Source organism: Mytilus trossulus, unplaced genomic scaffold (genome assembly GCF_036588685.1).
Source record: "Mytilus trossulus isolate FHL-02 unplaced genomic scaffold, PNRI_Mtr1.1.1.hap1 h1tg000070l__unscaffolded, whole genome shotgun sequence".
Lineage (NCBI taxonomy): Eukaryota > Metazoa > Mollusca > Bivalvia > Mytilida > Mytilidae > Mytilus > Mytilus trossulus.
Genome location: NW_026963294.1, coordinates 2,049,670 through 2,068,433, shown reverse-complemented (window position 1 = coordinate 2,068,433; position 18,764 = coordinate 2,049,670).

The following is an 18,764-nucleotide window of genomic DNA, read 5'->3' as shown; positions in this document are numbered from 1 at the left end:
GGGGCCGTTTGTTTTAAATAGTTAGGGTGGCTGTTTATATATCTTTTTATGATATAAAAAGAGAGTTACGAAAATAGTGACTTGTTTATTTGTGTATAGTATTTTACATGTATTTATATGGAGAGTTGCTGATAATCTGTGTTTCCTGAATGTTGATTTTTGGTGTAACTGTTTTAGAATATTATTATCTGTTTATCTAATCTATGCGGACGATTGTTAATTGTTGATTGTTGTTTTAAGAGATTTATTGCTGTTAATCCATGGTCCAGTTGTTTTTAATATTATGTCTGGATAATAAAAGTTATTATACATGTTAAACGTATTTGTGTTTCCATCCAGAACCTCAAACTAGAGACTGAACTGATAATTTATAACATTTACATATAAAAAGCAGATCCGACGTACACACACACATATAAAGAAACTTGGTGCTGACCTAGAAACTATGTCTTGGTGATATGCAGTTATTGTAGCAGTAATATAGTAATATTGATTTATCCGGAGTGTTTATATTTCCTGTGAAGTTATCTTTGGTTCGTTGTTGGTGTCTGGTCTGTTGGGTAGTTTGGTTAGTGGGAAAGGTTCTCACCGGTTTGCGAACACGTTACAGTACTAATCTGCATATCTACAGAGTATATGTGTATACCAACAAACTTACAGCTATTAAATATCAACGTACAAACCTGCATATCTAAAGAGTATATGTGTATACCAACAAACTTACAACTATTAGATATCAACGCACAAGCTTGCACATCTATAGAGTATCTGTGTATTACAACAAACTTACAGCTACTCAATATCAACGTACTAATCTGCATATCTAAAGAGTATATGTGTATATCAACAAACTTACAGCTACTAAATATCAACGTACTAATCTGCACATCTAAAGAGTATATGTGTATACCAACAAACTTACAGCTACTAAACATCAACTCACAAAATTGCACATCTAAAGAGTATATGTGTATATCAACAAACTTACAGCTATTAAATATCAACTCACAAACTTGTACATCTAAAGAGTATATGTGTATACCAACAAACTTACAGCTACTAAACATCAACTCACAAACTTGTACATCTAAAGAGTATATGTGTATACCAACAAACTTACAGCTACTAAACATCAACTCACAAAATTGCACATCTAAGGAGTATATGTGTATATCAACAAACTTACAGCTACTTAATATCAATGTACAAACTTGCACATCTAAAGAGTATATGTGTATACCAACAAACTTACAGCTACTAAACATCAACTCACAAAATTGCACATCTATAGAGTATATGTGTAAATCAACAAACTTACAGCTACTAAATATCAATGTACAAACTTGCATATCTATAGAGTATATGTGTATATCAACAAACTTACAGCTACTAAATATCAATGTACAAACTTGCATATCTACAGAGTATATGTGTATATCAACAAACTTACAGCTACTAAACATCAACGCACAAACTTACACATCTATAGAGTATATGTGTATACCAACAAACTTACAGCTATTAAATATCAATGTACAAACTTGCATATCTATAGAGTATATGTGTATATCAACAAACTTACAGCTACTAAACATCAACGCACAAACTTACACATCTATAGAGTATATGTGTATACCAACAAACTTACAGCTATTAAATATCAATGTACAAACTTGCACATCTATAGAGTATATGTGTATATCAACAAACTTACAGCTACTAAACATCAACGCACAAACTTACACATCTATAGAGTATATGTGTATACCAACAAACTTACAGCTACTAAACATCAACTCACAAAATTGCACATCTATAGAGTATATGTGTATACCAACAAACTTACAGCTATTAAATATCAACTCACAAAATTGCACATCTATAGAGTATATGTGTATACCAACAAACTTACAGCTACTAAACATCAACGCACAAACTTACACATCTATAGAGTATATGTGTATACCAACAAACTTACAGCTACTAAACATTAACTCACAAAATTGCACATCTATAGAGTATATGTGTATACCAACAAACTTACAGCTATTAAATATCAACGTACTAATCTGCATATCTAAGGAGTATATGTGTATATCAACAAACTTACAGCTACTTAATATCAATGTACAAACTTACACATCTATAGAGTATATGTGTATATCAACAAACTTACAGCTATTAAATATCAACTCACAAAATTGCACATCTATAGAGTATATGTGTATATCAACAAACTTACAGCTACTTAATATCAATGTACAAACTTGCACATCTAAAGAGTATATGTGTATACCAACAAACTTACAGCTACTAAACATCAACTCACAAAATTGCACATCTATAGAGTATATGTGTAAATCAACAAACTTACAGCTACTAAATATCAATGTACAAACTTGCATATCTATAGAGTATATGTGTATATCAACAAACTTACAGCTACTAAATATCAATGTACAAACTTGCATATCTACAGAGTATATGTGTATATCAACAAACTTACAGCTACTAAACATCAACGCACAAACTTACACATCTATAGAGTATATGTGTATACCAACAAACTTACAGCTACTAAATATCAATGTACAAACCTGCATATCTAAAGAGTATATGTGTATACCAACAAACTTACAGCTACTAAACATCAACTCACAAACTTGTACATCTAAAGAGTATATGTGTATACCAACAAACTTACAGCTACTAAATATCAATGTACAAACTTACACATCTATAGAGTATATGTGTATATCAACAAACTTACAGCTACTAAACATCAACTCACAAACTTGTACATCTAAAGAGTATATGTGTATACCAACAAACTTACAGCTACTTAATATCAACTCACAAAATTGCACATCTAAAGAGTATATGTGTATACCAACAAACTTACAGCTACTTAATATCAACTCACAAAATTGCACATCTAAAGAGTATATGTGTATATCAACAAACTTACAGCTACTAAACATCAACTCACAAAATTGCACATCTATAGAGTATATGTGTAAATCAACAAACTTTCAGCTACTAAATATCAATGTACAAACTTGCATATCTATAGAGTATATGTGTATATCAACAAACTTATAGCTACTAAATATCAACGCACAAACTTACACATCTATAGAGTATATGTGTATATCAACAAACTTACAGCTACTAAATATCAATGTACAAACTTGCATATCTAAAGAGTATATGTGTATACCAACAAACTTACAGCTATTAAATATCAATGTACAAACCTGCATATCTAAAGAGTATATGTGTATACCAACAAACTTACAGCTACTAAACATCAACTCACAAAATTGCACATCTATAGAGTATATGTGTATATCAACAAACTTACAGCTATTAAATATCAACGTACAAACTTGCACATCTAAAGAGTATATGTGTATACCAACAAACTTACAGCTACTAAACATCAACTCACAAAATTGCACATCTATAGAGTATATGTGTATATCAACAAACTTACAGCTATTAAATATCAACGTACAAACTTGTACATCTAAAGAGTATATGTGTATACCAACAAACTTACAGCTACTAAACATCAACTCACAAAATTGCACATCTAAAGAGTATATGTGTATATCAACAAACTTACAGCTATTAAATATCAATGTACAAACCTGCATATCTAAAGAGTATATGTGTATACCAACAAACTTACAGCTACTAAACATCAACTCACAAAATTGCACATCTATAGAGTATATGTGTATATCAACAAACTTACAGCTATTAAATATCAACGTACAAACTTGCACATCTAAAGAGTATATGTGTATACCAACAAACTTACAGCTACTAAACATCAACTCACAAAATTGCACATCTATAGAGTATATGTGTATATCAACAAACTTACAGCTATTAAATATCAACGTACAAACTTGTACATCTAAAGAGTATATGTGTATATCAACAAACTTACAGCTATTAAATATCAACGTACAAACTTGTACATCTAAAGAGTATATGTATACATAAAATACTTACAAATACTAAGTATTAATAAACAACTTGGACAGCATATGGTATTGTATACATCAACATACTTACAACTGCTAAGTATTAATGGACAAACTTGCACATCTACAGGGTATTTATGTAGATCCATCATGCATGCTACTGTTGACGAAATCCTGATAAAGCAAATAATTAATATTGTTATAAGGTATTTACAAGATGAAGGTACTTCTTTCAATGAGAATATGAAAAGTTTCAACCTTAGTATGTGAAAAATAAAGAAAAATTAACCCTTTTTCGGAAGTAGGGTAAACTGAGGTTTAGCTAGCTGCTAACTGCTAATTTATTTCGGAAAATGTTTTTAAAGTCAATGAAAGTTCTTTTCTAGTCCGAGTGTTGGTCGTTGAAAATCGAGCGTATGGTTTTGGTGAGGTGCGTTGGTCGTTGATAATTGAGCGTATGTTTTTGGTGAGGTACGTTGGTCGTTGATAATTGAGCGTATGGTTTTGGTGAGGTTTTCTAGTTCGTGTACGGGGCACCGAATGGGACTCTTGTGATTTTGTCCTCGAAATTCAATTTTGTACGAACAAAAGTGACGTTTGTTCAACAAAAATGAGTTCAGTTATACAAAATTTGTAACATACTACAAATCTAAAATTTTGTCATACAAAATTATCTTTCAGTGGACAAAAGTCACTTTTGTCATGACAAAATTAATTTTTGTTACACAGACTTGACTTTTGTTACCTGATTTGAAATTTGGGCGACAAAAGTCAATTTTGTATGCAAATTAGTTAAGTTTGGATTCTGTGAACTTATTTGCATACAAAATCGACCTTTGTTACCGAAAATGGGAATAAAAACACAAAAGTCAATTGTGTGAGACAAAATTGACAAAATTCAATTTTGTAACAACAAAATTCAATTTTGTGAAGACAAAATTTAATTTTGTGACGACAAAATTCAACTTTGTGACAACAAATTTTTTTTTTATGACGACAAAATTTTACTTTTGTTAGACAAAATTGACAAAATTGAATTTTGTCTCAATTTTGTGAGACAAAATAAAAGTCAATTTCGTTACTTTTGTTAGACAAAATTGACAAAATTCAATTTTGTCTCAATTTTGTGAGACAAAATTTAATTTTGTCAATTTTGTCTCACAAAAGTCAATTTTGTTTTCCATAGTAGGTAACAAAAGTCAATTTTGTATGCAAATAAGTTTATATTTGCATACCTATTTGACAATATTTTTTGTATACAAAAATGAATTTTGTCATGACAAAATCGAATTTTGTCTACAAAAATGAATTTTGTCATCATAAAAAGAAGCTCTCATAAAACAAATCTGTATCACATAGTTTTGTAAGACAAAAATGATTTTGTTATGACAGAATTGAATTTTGTACAAAACCACAAGAGTCCCATTCGGCGCCCCGTACCGTGCGTTGGTCGTTGATAATTGAGCGTTTGGTTTTGGTGAGGGTTTATGGAAATCCCTTTATTTTAATTTACATTTGGTGTTTCTTATATTGAATAACAAATACTTATTTATTTATATTCTATTGAAAGGGGTTGAATTGTAACCAAACCCCCCCCCCCCCCCCATAAAAAACCCTTACGTTTATGTTCGTAAAAGTATATGTTATGTGTATTTATAGGTGTATTTATATATGCCCCCCTGGGAACCTAATTTGGAAATAACAGTTATCTTATCTTATCTTTTAGGCACTAATTGTCTCAGAAAAAAGTCCTATAGATATATATACATGTATAAAGAAATATTTGAATCAATATCTAAACTCAAAAGTGGTAAAGCCTCAGGTTTGGGTGGTATACCTAACGAGATGTTAAAGGCAGGAAGTCTAGTTCTAAATCCTTTAATTTAGAAACTGTTTAACCATCTTGTATTTTAATCTGGTATTTATCCAATGCAGTGGTCATCAGTCTATTTATCTGCTGTTTTTAAGTCTGGTGATTCAAGTAAAACAGATAATAATCGTGGCATTGCCATTAACTCTTGTGTTGGTAAATGCTTATATTCTAAATATGTATAGATTATTACATGGCATTTTTCATATCAGACCCTTTATCCGCCCAAGGTTATGATATCAGCCCAAGAGCCGCAGGCTCGAGGGCTAATATCATGAACGAGGGCCGATCAAGGGTCCGATATGAAAAATGACATGTAATTATCTGTTTATCATATACTTCAGCAGAAGAAATACAGACAAGAACTATTAAGATTTAATTTTGTTTGCCTTTGCACTTTCAAATACTATTTTCAGAAAAAAACGAAAAAAAACCATTAACTTTAATTGTTTTTATTGATATTACAAGCATTTTATTTATCTTGTCACAACAATTATCATGTTCTCCAATAATATTAACATGTTTGACTCAATTCATTTTTTCTCCTCAACCATTTTGTGAAAAGTTTTATCACTTGCTGTTTTTCGCGTTCTGTTATCGTTTTCAAACGAATTTTCGGAAATGCACGAAGTTGCATGTGATAAACGTCACGGAACTTAACGGAAAGGCATGTAATAACATTCCGGAAGCAGTCAATAAAGGTACCTTTATCAGCCCGCTATGGAAATTCTTAGGAATCTGGGCCCAGTTTCACGAAGCCGTCTTAGGACAAAGACATGTCTTAGGATGGTCTTACGGACATGTCTTAGTCCTAAGTGGGTTTCACAAAGTGGTCATAAATTATGACATCTCTTAAAGTTGGTCATAAAGTTAGGACAACGCGAGAGGTGTCTTATGATGGTCTTAGGACAGTTATACGTTTATTTATATAAATAAAACTCATTTTTTATATTAATTTTGAAAAAAAATATCTTATTATAACCAAATTATCTCCTGTCCCTGCTTATAACGTTATCTTTCTAGATTGACGGATTATCATGATTTGTCAACAATGAAAATTCGATGTATTGATATAAGATTGCATGATTTTATCCCGTAACCTTTTATAACCATTGAGTTTAACTCACTTGTACCGATAAAATAATGTCATCATTTTATATTCTTTTTTTCTTAGTTTTGCATTTAAAAATTTCATATTTGTATTGATGTATATTGTTTAAAGATAATTTATAAATTGCTTTTATTTTTCTATTTTTATTTTGCAAATCATGTCATTATATTAATCAATACGTTTAGAATAATTTATGGTAAGACATACTACCGTAAATCATATTCATATTTGAAAATATAAAGAACTTGCGACAGGTTTATGATGTCTTAGCTAAGATTATCCTAATATAGCTTCGAGACGAGGTCTGAGATATGTCCTAGGATAGTCATAAGAGGATCATAAGACAGGTCCTAAGATATATCTTATGACATGTCTTAGGATAGCTTCGTGAAACCGGCCCCTGGTTAATAAACCTAGTAATCTTTCATAGCCTTTTGATATTTTGAAATGTTATTGAACAGTAAAATTTTGGTAATATTTTATTCCAGTATATGATAAATATGTATATATATGCATGCCTCTATTATTGTTGTTGTTACCAATTATGTAAATCAATTATATCTGATTTTATGTCCTTTATGGGCCCTGTATTTGGGAAATAAAAAATATTCTATTCTAATATATTTAATTATATTCTATACAAAATAATAACTTTATTCTATACAAAATAATAATTTTATTCTATACAAAATAATAATTTTATTCTACTTAGTATACAAAATAATAACTTTATTCTATACAAAATAATAACTTTATTCTATACAAAATAATAATTTTATTCTACTTAGTATACAAAATAATAACTTTATTCTATACAAAATAATAATTTTATTCTACTTAGTATACAAAATAATAACTTTATTCTATACAAAATAATAATTTTATTCTACTTAGTATTCAAAATAATAACTTTATTCTATACAAAATAATAACTTTATTCTATACAAAATAATAACCATGATAACTTTATCACTGTTATCTGGTTATATTAACATGATTAATATAAAGAAAGATTTTAAGATGTGGTATGATTGTCAATGAGACAACTATCCATAAAAGACCAATATTACACATACATTAAAAACTGTAGGTCACCGTACGGCCTTCAACAATGAGCAAAGCCCATACCGCATAGTCATCTATAAAAGGCCCCGATAAGACAATGTAAAACAATTCAAACGAACCTAAAGCTAACGGCCTTTTTCTGAGGCAAACGCCTGTATCCACGCTGACTGTGTGCACACTTGTATTCTAACAATACGTTATGTATACCCTTCCGGAGCACCTGAGATCACCCCTAGTTTTTTTTTGTTTTTTTTTTTGGGGGGGGGGTTCGTGTTGTTTATTCTTTAGTTTTTTATGTTGTGTCATGTGTACTATTGTTTTTCTGTTTGTCTTTTTCATTTTTAGCCATGGCGTGGTCAGTTTGTATTAGATTTAGGTGTTTGACTGTCCCTTTGATATCTTTCGTCCCTCTTTTATTACCACTGGGTCGATATCTCTGCTGGTAGACATTTTGTCCCCGAGGACATCATCCGCCCAGTAGCATGAACTTACGAAGATCAAACAAGAAACTGGCTAGGACGTCGCCCAGTATACAAAGGTCAGAAACAGACGTCACCGTGGACACGGTGTCGTCTGATATGGCAGGTGTCCCCTCGTCACCAGACATGACGAGAATGGGACAACATCCCTAATGCGCCTTGAAATGAGGAACTCAAAAGTCACGTGTAAAGAAAAATCTCTATGTAGTGATATTGGACATGTTTCTATTTTTAACAAATGACTGAACTTTTTAAAATTATTTGTGGTGATTAGGAAAGTAGAGGAACATAGAATAAATGTGTAAAAACTATGGAGCTATTGAATGTGATCAAAGTATTAAATTTTCAAAGAACTTATTGTGTTAAAAAGGGGATATTTTACCACAAGGAGCCGCATCACAAAAGGATGTTCGGGGTTTGCTAATTTACGGAAAAAGTAATCTCACTTCGTACCCCGAAAATTTAACCACATATGTGAAAATGTCACAGCTTCGAAACGAGCTATCATACATATCCAAGTTTACGATATGGACTAAGCTACATGAAAAAACGTTACCATTACCGCCTATGGAAAAACAATTAAAGATATTGAGCCAAATATCTCAAAAACGTCTCATTCAGATGATCTTCCTAGTGACAATAGCAATATTACACATATACAGCCATGTTCAGTTCTCCTTAAAGACATTTTGGTTTTGATGACACAGTACACTACTGTCGCATTTTAAAATGTGAGACCAAAGGCTGCAAAACTTGTGCTATTTTAATTACAGATGCTGAATTCACTAGCAATTTGACCAAGAAGTCATATTTTACCAGAAGTTACGATAATCTGAATTGTAAATCGTTCAATGTCGTCTACGGATTAGAGTGCAACCTTTGCGGATTGGTATACGTCGGTGAAACGAAAGGAAGGCTAAACAAACGTATGTGCGGTCATAGATCAGACATTAACCTCAATGCTAACGACATTCTATACCAGCATTTCAATCAGCCCGATCATTCCATCGTTTCTATGACAGTTCGCATTATCGAAAAGATATACCATAGCTCTAACAATCCTAATCTTTCAACGACTCTCTGTAGACAAAAAGAAGACTACTGGATTAGACAATTGGGAACTGCTACACCTTATGGCTGCAATGATAAAATTGATGGTATAGGTATTCTGTCTAGTCCTTCGTGTAACTCGGTGAATGTGATAAATATTTTCAACTCCTTGCAGTCATTGTCATCGTCATTATACATTACCTTCTCTGCATGATGTCTCTACTTGCTGCCATTCATACAAAAGCCGTTATGTGTTCATCACATTTGCACGAAACTTTATTCATTACCCCTTTCAACACTTCATTCTCTGTTCAATTTATGTTTGGAATCCACTGTTACAAACCCTCATTCAAACCTATACAAACTTCAAGCTATTATTTTGGATATTGCAAGTCACAGAATTTTCAAGCCAGTTCGCATTGGAAAAGATGAAAAAGAGAAAAGATCTTTTCTAAATCTTTCCTTTGCCAACAAAGGTCTCGATGGCGTCAACCTAGCTAATATCCTTCATCATAAATTAGTTCAATCGAAAATACCTCCTTATTTCAAAGACCATTATGTACCAATAATTTCTTATACCTATACCACACCCATTGCAACTAAAAATTTTAATTACAAACGCGTTTTGCAGGATCTCGATATTGACGACTTCAAGTCTAAACCTCCTGATTACACTTGTGCTAGTTCCCAATTTACAAATAATCCTGCTGGCCACGTTATTACCGGTGACCTTAACATTGTTAATAACACTTCTCTTCGAAATGTGTTATCAAAAGGTCCAAAATGTCGTGAGCCTAAATCCATCAATTGGAAATACAACTTTAAAATTTTGATGGATTCAGTCGAGGATTATGCCAGGCAACGGGCTAAGCGCGAGAAAGAAGACGACGTAGACCGAATGGATTAAGGCAGTGAGGTCGTTGATAAAAATCAGAATTAAGAAACTGAATGGGTCGATCAATGCCCATACATGTACTACGTCAATCTTTAAAGACCCAAATGTTGCTAAACATCTATCCGACCTCCATGATAATGTTGTTGTCCCAGCAGACAAAGCCCCAAATAACATCGTTTTTGTGTGTAAAAGTTATTATATTAGCTGCTTGACAAACGAATTAGGTATTGACAATTCACTTGGAAACTCAAAATATACCCTCACGACACTTACCAAAGAGGAAATCCTGGATAATCATAGGTCTGTTCTTTGTTCCTTTGGAATTTTAACCAAAGATGAAGATCTGGATCTTCCATCACTGTATTGGATACCTAAACTACATAATTGTCCTTACAAACAACGGTATATTGCTGGGTCTTCCAAGGGCTCCACGAAACCTCTTTCTAAATTATTTAAACATCTATTTTATCAGCAATCAAAGACGGTTTTCAAAGTTGTTGTGAAACTGCATATTCTAGAGGCGGCGTGAATCAGATGTGGATACTTAAAAATTCCAAAGATCTTTTAGAGTACATACAATCTTACTCTCTTTCATCTTGTAACAGTATTAAAACATTTGACTTTTCTACTCTTTACATAAGTATTCAACATTCCAAACTAAAAGACAAATTGAAAGAGTTGGTATTACTTAATTTGCTTCATAAAAAAAGAATGGCCAACGTAGATACAAGTATCTTGTCTTAGGGAGGGATAAATCCTACTTTGTAAAGAATAACTCTGATTCAAACAAAAAATTCTCTGAAACTGATATTATCAAGATGCTTGATTTCTTGATTGACGACATATTTGTTACGTTCGGAAGACATGTTTTACAACAGACTGTCATTCCAATGGGAACAAACTGTGCCCCTCTACTTGCCGACTTGTTTCTTTATTATCACGAGGCTGACTTCATGCAGGATCTTCTTAGGAAGAAAGATAAGAAGTTAGCAATATCCTTTAACTCTATTTTCAGCTTTAGAGATGATGTTCTTTCACTAAACAATTCAAAATGTGGTGACTATGTGGAACGCATCCATCCCATCGAACTAGAGATAAAGGATACTACAGATTCAGTTAAGTCGGCTTCATGTCTTGACTTACATCTAGAAATTGACAATGAGGATCGGTTGAAACCAAAACTTTACGACAAAAGAGATGATTTCAGCTTTCCAATTGTGAACTTCCAATTTCTAAGTAGCAACATTCCAGCAGCACCTGCATACGGGATATATATCTCCCAATTGATACGATATTCCCGTGCTTGCATTTCATATCATGATTTTCTTGATAGAGGGTTGCTGCTCACAAGGAAGCTATTAAACCAAGAGTTCCAAATGGTGAAGTTGAAATCATCCCTTCGTATAAATTTTACGGACGCCATCACGAGTTGGTTGACCGTTATGGAATAACCGTTTCACAAATGATATCGGATATGTTCCTTACGTCGTAACTACAATCCCCTTCCCTTTCATGAATGTGACCTACCGAATTAGACTATTTACCGGATTTGTAATCACATAAGCAGCATGACGGTGCCACATGTGGAGCAGGATCTGCTTACCTTTACCTTTCCGGAGCACCTGAGATCACCCCTAGTTTTTGGTGGGGTTCGTGTTGTTTATTCTTTAGTATTCTATGTTGTGTCATGTGTACTATTGTTTTTCTGTTTGTATTTTTCATTTTTAGCCATGGCGTTGTCAGTTTGTATTAGATTTATGAGTTTGACTGTCCCTTTGGTATCTTTCGTCCCTCTTTTATGTCCCAGTTCTAAAACAGTATGACAGTGGTATAAAAACACTATAAAATCGGGGCCGATTTATAATTTCTATAAATACTAAAACATTTTTTTTTGTAAAATAGATCGATCGATACCTTAAACTAAGAATATATCATATTTATACAGATATGCTTATAATTAAAATAGCATGAACAGGTTTTTGAGATCTCCCAAAATATAGATAATTAATAAACCAAAATTAGATCTTCTTAATAATTGGTTAGAATTTATTTTTTTTAAAGATACTTAAAAAATAAACACAAAACAAAATTAATTTGAAAAAAGCCGATTTGTTATTGGTGATGTCTCCTGACCACTTGTTCTTGTCCAAAACTCCTTTCCATGCATAAACAATGCAATTCGGTCTACCCCCTTTTTTTTTTTGAAAAAAATATTGATTATATAGGGATCATGGAAGCATGACAGGAGGAAACCCCCTCACGCATATGGCAGTCAGTGGACCCCCTTATAAGTATTATAAATTCTAGATTAGACACTTATTATCCAATCGTTTATAATACTGCAGCACTGCTCCTTGTTCGATCTGCTCATCCAATATATCTGTACCCTTTAATTTTGACATTAAGATTTTTCTGTCGCCATTGACTGACGTTAACCCAACGTTGAATTAACGTTGTTGTTTAAACGTTGATTTTAACGACGTAAATTCAACGTTGAAACAACGTTGTGAATTCAACGTTGAATACCATGACGTTAGATCAACGTTGAATTTAGGTCGATCAACGTCACGACCATATTTCAACCAAATTTCAACGTTGTCACAACGTTGAGTGCCCACTGGGTAGTCCTATAACATATGACCTCGGGGGCATTATTTACTATTTCTATTTACTGTTCTGATATTTTTTTTACTATCAATGTGTGATACGGTGCTTTTTGTCCGCAATTCGCTTTTTGTCCGCTTTTGCTTTTTGTCCGATTATTTTGCTTTTTGTCCGAAACTTTTGCTTTTTGTCCGTTGCTTTTTGTCCGTTTTGCCTTTTGTCCGATTATTTTGCTTTTTGTCCGAAACTTTTGCTTTTTGTCCGTTGCTTTTTGTCCGTTTTGCCTTTTGTCCGATTATTTTGCTTTTTGTCCGAAACTTTTGCTTTTTGTCCGTTGCTTTTTGTCCGTTTTGCTTTTTGTCCGATAATTTTGCTTTATGTCCGATATAAAATGTGTATATTTTTGGCAGGTTTCATTTTGAAATTCAAAATACCATGTCCTTTTAGGAGTTAAATACAGACCATACTCACATTATAAATGATTTGCACATGAAATTTCATGTCTTTTACAATATATCGCATTACCTCTAAAATGGCTATAAGCACTAATATCCTAGACTAGGTGTTGGTCAACAGAGGGCAAGGGGAATACTCTTGTATATCCCTAAGTCTAAAAAACAACTATTGAAAGCTGGCTAAACTAAGACATACTCCAGGTAGGCCATTATACCAGAAGTAGAGGTAGTCAAACCCTTATAAATGGCTTATAGCACTTACGTCCTGGATCTACACGAGTTTATCAGCAACGAATTCAAAGGGGCATGAGTTTCGCCGGTATATCACGAAGTAAAAATAAACCTCATTATTGTCAGCTCTTCAAACTAAGAGATTCTCCACGTTGGCAATTATACCAGAGGTATAGGTTGGCAGTGCCTCTTAAATGGTCCATGGGCCATGTCACTTATGTCCTCGACCCGTACGAGTTGGTCAGAAGAGGGTAAGGGGAATACTCTAGTATATCACACAGTCCACCAAAAATAGTGACGGCTGCCCAAACTAAGACATTTTTAGGTGCGCCCTTATACTAGATGTTGGAGTAGTCATTCTCTTAAAAATGGCTCATAGCACTTATGCTATAGACCCGAACGAGTTTGTCAACAATGAGTTAAAAGTGGGATGAATTACCCCGGTATATAACGAAGTTGAAATAAACTGTTGCCCGCTGGCTAAACTAAGAAATTATCCACGCAGGCCATAATATGAGAGGTAGAGGAAGGGATTGCCTCTATAAAATGACCATGAGCACGTCTGACCTAGACCCGTACGAGTTAGTCATCAAAGTGTAAGGTTGGTACCCTAGTATATAATAAAGTCGAACTAAACTATTGCTGGATGGCTAAGAGATTCTCCGCGTGGGCCATGATACCAGAGGTAGAGGTTGTCATTACCTCTAAAATTGCCTAGATCACTTATTCCCGAGAGAAGTACGCGGTATCATCAAAGGGTTTAAAAGGGAGTTGGAACCTCTGTTTACAAAGAAGTCGAAATAAATTATTGCCGGCTTGCTTAAGTACGAGATTCTCCAAGTTGGCCATTAATCCTAGGTTAAATGTGTGCATTGCCTTTTAAATGGCTGATAAAACTAACGCCCTAGACCTGTACGAGTTTGTCAGCAAAAGGTTAAAGGGGGGGGGGGGGGGGTGCGATGCCTCTTTTTACAACGAAAATATAAATTAAGCCGACTGGCCTAACTAAGAGATTCTATACGCGGAGTATTATATCAGAGGATGAGGTAGGCATTACCTCTAACATAGCCATAACACGTATGTCCCAGACCCGTGTAAGTTAATCAGCAAAGGGTTAGGGGGGTACCTATGTATATCACAAAGTCGAAATAAACTATTGCTGGCTGGCTAAACGAAGAGATTCTCCACATGGGCCATGATACCAGAGGTAGAAGTGGCCATAGCCTCAAAAATGGCCACTTATGCCGTAGACCCGTACCAGTGCTTCAGCAAAGTGTTAAAAGGGGGAGGTGGTATTTATGTTTACAACGAAGTCGAAATGAATTATTGCCGGCTGGCCAAACAAAAAAAATCTCCACATAGGCCATTATAACAAAGGTAGTGGTGGACATTGCATCTAAAATGGCCCATACTTCTTATTCCATTGATCTGTACGAGTTTGTCAGCAAAGGGTAAGGAGGGTACCCTGGTATATAACAAAGTCGAAATAAACTATTGCCGGATGGCCAAAAATAAAAGTTGATCCACGTTTATCATGATACCAGAGGTAGAGGTGGGCCTTGCCTTTAAAATGGTTTATAGCACTTATGCCAGCAAAAGGAAAGGAGGGTATTCTAGTATATCGCAAAGTCGTTATGAAATATTGCCGGCTGTTCAAACTACGAGATTCACCACATAGGCCATGCCACCAGAGGTATAGGTGGCCATTGCCTTTAAAATAGCCTATAGCACTTATATGGCATATACCCGTACGAGTTTGTCAGTAAAGATCTAAAATGAGGAGGTGGTACCTCTGTTTACATTAAAGTCAAAATAACTGTAGCCGGTAGGCCAAACTCCGGGATTCTCTACGTGGATCATTATACCAGAGGTAGAGGTTTATTTCGACTTCGTTGTAAACAAAGGTAACACCTTTTATTTTTAACCCCTTGCAGGCAAAATCGTACAGGTATTTGGAATTAGTGTTATATGCCATTTTAAAGGCAATTACCATATCTATCTCTGGTAAAATGGCCTACGTGGAGAACCTTTTAGTTTGGCCAGCCGGCAATACTTTATTTCGACTTTGTTGTAAACAGAGGTACCATCTCCCCCTTTTTATTCATTATTGTCAAACTCGTACGGGTCTGGGGCATAAGTGTTATAAGAAATTTGTACGGCAATGCCCTCCTCTATCTCTGGTAAAATGGCCTACGTGGAGAATCTTTTAGTTTGGCCAGCCGGCAATTATTAAAGTGTATTTCGACTTCGTTGCAAACAGAGGTACCACCTTACCCTTTTAATTCATGCATTGTTGTCAAACTCGCACGGGTCTTGGACCTAAGTGATCTGTGCCTTTTTTAAGGTAATGCCTACTTCTACCTCTGGCATCATACCCCACGTGGAGAATCTCTTAGCCAGCCGGCAATTGTTTATTTCGACTTTTTTATATACCAAGGTACTTCCCTAATCCTTTGCTGACTTACTCGCTGGCTTATCCCTTATTGTAAGTAAGTAAGTTCAATAAATATAAGACTATATGCCAGGTCTTTCTGACAACCAATTACAAACAAATTGGGGTTTATCTAATGAGGCTTTTCCCAGGATGCAATTGCTCGTAGGCTGTATACAGTTGACCAAATAATCCACAAATTCCGCAAAAGGATCTTTTAATTATAGGCCATGTCCATTTAGACATTAAGCAACAAAAGCCCAGCATGACCGATGCATTTGTCTTTAACATCTCCGATATTGATTCCGCGTGGCCTTCCAATTGACATGAGTGTCCATTGGTGTTCATTGTTAAACCTTTGGAGCTATATCAGTTTGTGTGGAAATTAAGAGCACGATGACCTTCCCTTGGTGATAACAACATGACCAACAACCATATCGTGTGTTACCAAAAGCCGTCAGCGATAGTCACACCGACAATTTGCTACCTTCGTGGACAAAAACCTGGCTTTTCGCTGGATCCTAATTAACATCTAGTGTTGTCACTACCATTTGCTGTAGAGATTTAGTTGCACAACATAACAGAAACATTCTTTGTAAATACTCTATGTTGATATTTTGACATTTGGATGGTTCATATACCAATTGTAGCCGAAAAATGATAATGAAACATTTCTGTTTAATATCGATCTATTGTTGGAGTTGTAAATTTTCATATTCAATTTTTGTTTGTTTAAAGATTACCATTTCAAATAAAGATTTTATTTTTTTAAAAAGCAAGTGTTAAACTTGTGCTTTTATTGCCACTCAGTTCATATAACCTGTCATTTTAGTCGAGCCTGTAACTTTTGTTGCAGAAAGCTCGACATATGAATAGTGATCCGGCGGCGGCGGCGTAAGTTAACTTCTGAAAAGCTTAATATTTTAGAAGGTGGAAGAATTGGATGCTTCATACTCTGTATATACTCTGTATATATTCTGTATATAGATGCCTCATGTTACGAAGTTTCTGTCAGTCACATGTCCAATGTCCTTGACCTCATTTTCATGGTTCAGTGATCACTTGAAAAAAAAGTTCAGAATTTTAGTAATGTTGAATTCTCTCTTATTATAAGTAATAGGATAACTATATTTGGTATGTGCGTACCTTGCAAGGTACTCATGCCATTCACTTGACCTCGACTTCATTTCGTGGATCAGTGAACAAAGGTTAGAATAAGTTTTGGTGGTCAAGTCCACATCTCAGATACTATAAGCAACAGGGCTAGTATATTCGGTGTAAGGAAGGACTGTAAGGTGTACATGTCCAACTGGCAGGCGTCATCTGACCTTGACCTCATTTTCACGGTTCAGTGGTTATAGTTAAATTTTTCTGTCTTTGTCTGTTTTTCTCATACTTAATGCAATGAGTCTACAATATTTGTTGTATGGAATGATTGTAAGGTGTACATGTCTAGCGGGAAGATATCATCTGACCTTGACCTCATTTTCATGGTTCAGTCGTCAAAGTTCAGTTTTTGAGTTTTGGTCTTTTTATCTAATAATATATGCCAAAGGTCACTATATTTGGTGCATGAAAATATCTTATGATCTATATGTAAGTCTCACAGGTTTTATTTGACCATGACCTCAATTTCACGGTTCATTGCACAGTGTTAAGTTTTTGTGTTTTGGTCTGTTTTTCTTAAACTATAAGTAATAGGTCAAGTATATTTGTTGTATCGAAGAATTGTTAGCTGTTCATGTCTGCCTGGTATGGTTCGTCTGACCTTTTAAATTACCTCATTTTCATAATTCATTTGGTCTTTGTTTAGCTATCTTGGTTGATGTTAAGTTTATGTGGCAGTTGTAATAAAATCTTTATACTTAGGGCTATCAACATAATATTAATGATGAGTAAAGTAGGCGAGACATTTCAGTGTGTGCACTCTTGTTTAAATGTGCTTATTTATCCGAGTCCTGGACTGCATTCCAGTGGCTTTCATTCGTTTACTTTTGTGTAAATTTTATACAGATCAGTATTTTTTCAAATGTTTTACCAATATTTTAGCTGCATGTAACATCTTGAACACTCAGAACAGCAAAACCAAAATTTAGATTTCAGCAATAAATAGCCTTTAGTCATCGACGAATAGCCGATGATTTCAAGAGTTGTTTCCGTTAAAGGATGATTCCTTTTTTTGTGTGCAATACTTGCTCTTTCGGAGGCTCGGGGGTAATTTCAGCAAAAAATTTATCATTTTTGTTTTCATTACAAATTTTATTTATTACACTATTAGTTATAACTTTATGAATCGGCTCAAAAATCAACCCAAAAATCGAATGATTTTGGCCTCAGATTTATTTTTCAAATGTTTATATCACTGTAAAAGCTCCAAATTGTCTCCCTTTAGTGCAATAATGACATTTTGTTTTGGCATTAGAATTAAAATGTCTTTTTCAACTCATCGGTGACCTATAGATATTTTTCAAATATGCTTTACGTAAACTAAACAGTTGTAAAATTAAATCGATTTCTGTAATTTAGTTCTTTTTTTATTTCGATATATATATCTCTCTATTTCTCCTATTATTTCAAC